Genomic DNA, 6053 nt, shown 5'->3' on the forward strand with positions numbered 1-6053 from the left:
TGATAGTTTTGCTGGATAAAGTATTTTTGGTTTTAGATCCTGGGTCTTCATCACGTCAAATACTTTCTGCCAAACCCATCTGTCCTTCATAGTTTCTTTTGAGAAATCAGATGCCAGTCTTATGGGTGTTCCCTTGTAGGTAACTATCTGCTTTTCTCTTGCTGCTTTTAATATTCTTTTTTTGTATTTAACCTTTGGCATTTTAATTATGATGTGTCTTGATGTGGGCCTCTTTGAATCACTGGTTTTGGGGGTCCTCTGAACTTCCTGGAGTTGTATGTCTATTTCCTTTACCAGGTTAGGGAAGTGTTCCATCATTATTTCTTCAAATAGCTGTTCAACAACTTGTTTTCCTTCGGGTACACCAATGAGACATATTTTGACCTTTAATAGTGTCCCATATGCTCTTTAAATTATTTTTATAGTCTTGGCTTCTTTTTTCTTGCCATTCTGATTGCGCGATCTTGGCTTTCCCGTCCTCTATATATAGGTCATTTGATCCTCTTTTTTTTTTTTTTTTTTTAATGCCTATGGCACCTGGTATTCCTAGGTGGTCTCCCATCCAAGTACTAACCAGGCCCGACCCAGCTTAGCTTCTCAGATCTGACGAGATCAGGCACGTTCAGGGTGACATGACCGTAGACTGATCCTGTTCTTTATTCGTTTTCTTTATTCCTTTGTTTATTCCATTTAATATACTTCTCATCTCAGATAATGTGTTCTTCATTTCAGACTGGTTCTCTTTTATAATTTCCATTTTCTATTTTTGTGTTTTTTTATCTCTTTGTTGAAGTTCTCACTGAATTTATCTACACTTTCCAAGAGTTCATTGAGCATCTTTATAACCAGTGTTTTGAACTCTGCATCTGTTAGATTACTTGACTCCATTATTTCTGGATCTCTATTCTGTTCTCTCAGATGGTTTCTGCTTCTTTGTCTTCCCGTTTTGGCTGCCTTTCTATGTCTGTTTCTATGTACTAAGCAAAGCTCCTAAGTCTCCTGGTTTTATTAGTGTAGATTTGTGAATTAAGTGTCCAGTGGCACAGTCCTGAGAGGGGTTCAGCTGCAGACCAAATTTAGCCCAAGTCTCTGCCCCTCTGGGGTCATCTGTTAAGATTCAGCAAGTAATCCACAGATGCGGTGCTTATAGTTGCCTCAGAAGGCAACACCAGAAACCAAGGCCAGTTGCCCTCAGTGTGAGTCTAGGCGCTGCTCAGCATGGAGCACCTGACTCGCCGAGGATATACCTGTATGTGGCTTGGGTGGGGCCACGAGTTGAAGGATGCAGGGTTTCAGGGAATCCTCTGGGCAAAGCGAACTCTGTTATCCAGTTTGATGATGTCTAGGCTATGTGGGCGCTGAGTTCGCGCACTGGAAGGGGGAAGGGCTCAACAAGGAACAATGGATATCGCTGGCACTTCTGTATAGAGCGAGTCTCTCCTCAGCCCTCACTCTAACAACGTCTCCCTGTAAGTCCCTGATGACCCCTGTGCGCAGCTGAATGGGCACTGATGCTCAGAGCAAGCAGGTGCTTCACTGCAAAAGTCTGCTTGCAGGCACTGCCTCTTTAAGATGCATCTGCCGCAGCCTCCGTCCCACTCAGCTCCTCGGGACTGGGCCGACCCGCATCCTTGCCCCCTTCTACCTTCTGCTGTTACAGGGTGATTTCTTAGATTTCTCCCTAGTTCTATGGCTTATTCCTCTAGATCCCAGGTGATTTTTCCTTGCTGTTTGCTCCTTGTTTCTATCACAACTTTGATTTGGTTGCCAGAGGGATGAACAGAGCCTCTATCATCTATGCCACTTTTTTTTCTCCCTCTAAAACATACTTTTAATAAATCTTTGCTAAATCTCACTGACCTATGATTCTTCACTATGTCAATGAGGAAGAACCCAGGAAAAATGCTTATTACACTCCTGTGCTGTCATTATCCCTCTCCTTCCCCTGCCATTGAGGCAACACTGTACCCCGATTGGCCCTAACAGTAACAAAGCCATGCCAAGCTTTAAAACGATTCTACATCTTCAAATTGGATTCTGTAAGAACAACTATTAGTAATTTTTTGCATGTCTTTGGATCAATATACATCCCAACATGAAGTCATATTCTTAGAAGGCACCTTAGAAGATGATAAATTCAAATACTTCTTTTTTCAGAAATCTTCCTGGCCTAGGCTTTTCTTCAATTTATACATTTACATGTTGTGGTATATATAATAAGAAATACATTTGGTTTTTGTCCCTGATTCCTGGTACAAAGATCCTCAAACCATTAGAATTTCCTAAGGTAAGAATGTCTCTTGTCATTCATAAACTGACCTTTTTGAGTTTATGCTAATGAGATAACTTTTAGAAAGCCCCTAGGTAATCTAAGGATGGAGGCTAGTTTCCAGGGGAACCAATCCTGAGATTAGAGGGTTGGAACTGTCAGTCCAGGCCCTGGACTGGGGGTGGGGAGCGAAGATGGAGATTGAGTTCAATTACCAATGGCTAATTATTTAATCAACCATGACTATGTAATGAAGTCTTCATAAAAACTCAAAAGGACTTGGGGGAAAGGGTTCCAGAGAGCTTTCAGGTTGGTAAACTCATGGAGAGTCAGGGAGAGCAGCCCACTCAGAGAGAGCAATGGAAGCTGCACATCCCTTCCCAAATACCTTGCCTGATGCATCTAGTTTATCTGGGTGTTCCCGAATTACATCCTTTTATAATAAATCAGTACCTAGTAAGTAAAACACTTCTCTGAGTTCCAAAGGGCTGCTCTAGCAATTTAATCTAACTTAAGGAGAGGGCTGTGGGGACTTCTAATCTACAGCCAGTTGGTCAGAATCACAGGTGACAACCGAGACTTGGACTGGCATCTGAAATTGGGGGGTTGCGGGGGTGGGATTGTAGGACTGAGTTCTTAACCTGTGGGATCTGACTCTATCGACATGTAGATAGTGTCAGGATTGAGTTTATTGCTTGATGGTGTTGGCAAAAACACACAACGAACAGGCCTTTTGACTATTTATTCCCTCTGATCAACTGTTTCCAGACTGCTGATCATCTATCTGTATTGCAGGTAATTCAGGCCTCTCACATTCTATTTTTGAACCTGAAGATACTTTACATTCATCCCCATTATCTTGTTGTTATTTTGGTCATTATTCTCATCTATGCTATCATTTAAAAATCTTAGTTATCTCTCCTTGCTTTGTGTTGCATCTGATGAACATGTGCCATGTAAATGACAGTGGAATAGGACAGTTCTAAACATGCCCAATCTGGAGTGACCAATCTATACATCTCTAATGTGAATGAGACTTTATGAATTAACGAATGCTAGGCCCACATCACACAACTCCTAAGTTATGTTAAATCCTATGACATGAAATTAAAGGAGAAACAATGATGGGACATTATATTCCTCTTCTACCCTGAACAACAAGTTATCACAGACTAAGTGGCTTAAAACAGCACTTTCCTTCTTAGAGTTTCTGTGGGTCAGGTATCCAAATGTGGCTTAGCTGGCTTCTTCACTCAGCATCAGGCACAAGGCTGTGTGGGGGCTAGACTATAGTTTTTTATTTTTATTTATTTATTGTTTTCAATCTGAGGGCTTGACTGGGGAATAATCCTTTTTCAGGCTAATCTGGGTTGTTGGTAGAATTCATTTCCTGGTGGATGTATAACTGAGGGTCCATCCTTTCCCTGGCTATGAGATGGAGGCTGCCCGTAGGTCCTCATGGCTATCAGCAGTTCCTTGACCCTTAGGCTGACTCAACTGTGGCTGCTCACTTACCAAACCAACAAGAAGAATGTCTCTAGTACAAGTTAGCAAGATGGAGCCTCACATATGCGTATTCTTAGGTAATCATGGGAGATGTGAGAAAAAGCGCGAAAGCAAAAACCAACTTGGTAAGAGATTGGTCTGAATGACTTACAAGGCCACATTGAAGAATTGTGAGAAATAACATTGGCTGATGTATTAATTAAGATTGTGTTCCTCTAGGAGTAACAGACTAATAAGAGCTTAAACCCAATAGTGTTTTAGACTAGATTCATCCTGGCTCACAAGAGCTGATTATTGAATTTTCAGGAACTTTGAAAGTTGGTTGTTAAATACAGCTATTATTAAAAATTAAGTGGTATAAATATTCAATTAAATTAACTATATTACAAAGTAAATAAATACTCAAATACATTTATTGTATCTATGTAGTTCGAACAGACTATAATGCATTATCTCTGCAGTCAGTGACATCACATTGATAGCTTAAAATATGCCACAGTGGGAAAAGTTATAGCACAGAAATACTAATGATCAGGATTTTTTCCGTGGAGCACTGGGAGTTAATCTGTACCAAGGCTTAAACTCCACAAGTTTGTTTGTTTATTTTAATTCCTCATGCACCATGAAAGCTTGGCACAGTTGGTTCAATGGCCCAATTTTTAGAAGAGTTTATTTGAGTCAAACCGATGACATATGCAAGATCTCAAATGCTCCCAAGTGGACTGTGTCTTTAAATGTGAATGATAATTCAATACATTTTCTAGAACATAGCAGAATATCTACATGACTTTGGAATAAGTGAAGATTTCTTAAACAAGACACAAACCAAATATTAACTGTTAATTGTATTCACCACAAAGATATATCTTTGAGAGGGAAGGACTTCTAACATTGTGGGAGAAGATATGTGAAAACCTATAACTGAGGAATGACTCATATCCAGATACACAAATTATTGCTTACATATCAGTTAGAAAAGACAGCTAACACAGTAAACAAATGAAAAAGGCTTGAAGAGTCACTTTATGAAAGAGAATATTTAAATAACAAACATTATTAAAATTTATTTTCATAATATAAACCCTATATAATCATGATATATATGAAAAGTGTTCAACCTCATTAGTTATCGTTAGTCATCAGGGTAATGCTTGTAATGCTTTTTTTATATATTGACCTGGATGGTGGTTACGTGGGTATACTTGCTTTGTGACAACTTATAAAAATGTATATTTATAATTTGTACACATTTCTGTATATTTGTTATACTGTTGCAGAAAAAAATCAGACCACAAGAAACCAAGCGCCATTCGGAGAGTTGGAAGAGGTTTATTATGCTGGCTGTCCCAGAAGAGCTAACGCTCTGAAGATCTGAGCCCCAAGCTCAGGGATAACCTTGCTTTCATAGGACTTACCCACTTAGTTAGAGTTGGCATGAGTCAATTGGTTAATTTGTCCTCAGGCGGTTACAGAGCGAGGGAGTTGCTATGGGCTACAGGTAGTTACTTCTGTTATCTAGACAGAACAAGCAAAGGGGAGGATGAGTCTTTAGTTAATCTTGAGGTCGTCCTGCCCTTTGGCCTATGCGGCAAGCATAGCTACAGAAGCAGAACAAAGAGTTGATTATAAGCTTAGCTTTCGAGTGAAAAATTGCTCTTCAATACTTTGATTAAAACATTATTTTAAAATTCTCTTTTCATTTGAATTGGCTTTCAATGGGCTTTCCAAATGCAAGCAGCAAAGATTAACATGCCCTTTACAGTGAGAAGCCTCATGCAATCCAGCCATGTGTGCTTACTTACCTGTCTCATACAAGGAAGGCTTCCAACAAACAATGCTAGGAGTCTTCTTTTTCTTTCTTAGTATGTTTTTTATGGCTTTCAAGGAAATTCATTGCATCTATGGGCCAAAAGATTCTCAGGAGAGTGATATCCCACTGGGAGCCACGGGAAGCTCATCTGACCACTGGTTTTAACAGCCATGGTCCCCGTTGCTTGATCAGTGCTGCATGCTGGGAAACTGACATTTAATTTAGGGTGCACCAGTTTGATTTCCTTTTTGCAGGCTTTTTTGCAGGCTTTGTTGATTGCATTTCCTTTTTCCACCTCACAGTGGTGGTTTTAAAACCTTTGGGGGCATGGACACCTTTGAAAATCTGATGAGCTCTTTATACTCTTTCCCAAGGAAAAAAATGCATAGAGGTATTTTCAAAACAAAATTTTGCCTACGGGTTTGGGAAGTAGGGGGTAGGGACAGACCCCAGGGAATTAAACCAGCA

The 6053-nt window shown here is 40.0% G+C and overlaps 1 pseudogene; it reads right to left on the reverse strand.

Annotated features, from left to right (window-relative positions):
- Positions 1–525: 525 nt before the first annotated feature.
- Positions 526–644, reverse strand: LOC111729287 (annotated as a pseudogene).
- Between the last annotated feature and the right edge of the window lie 5409 nt (positions 645–6053).

The sequence above is a fragment of the Pteropus vampyrus genome, unplaced genomic scaffold (assembly GCF_000151845.1).
Source record: "Pteropus vampyrus isolate Shadow unplaced genomic scaffold, Pvam_2.0 Scaffold8, whole genome shotgun sequence".
In the NCBI taxonomy this organism is placed as follows: Eukaryota; Metazoa; Chordata; class Mammalia; order Chiroptera; family Pteropodidae; genus Pteropus; species Pteropus vampyrus.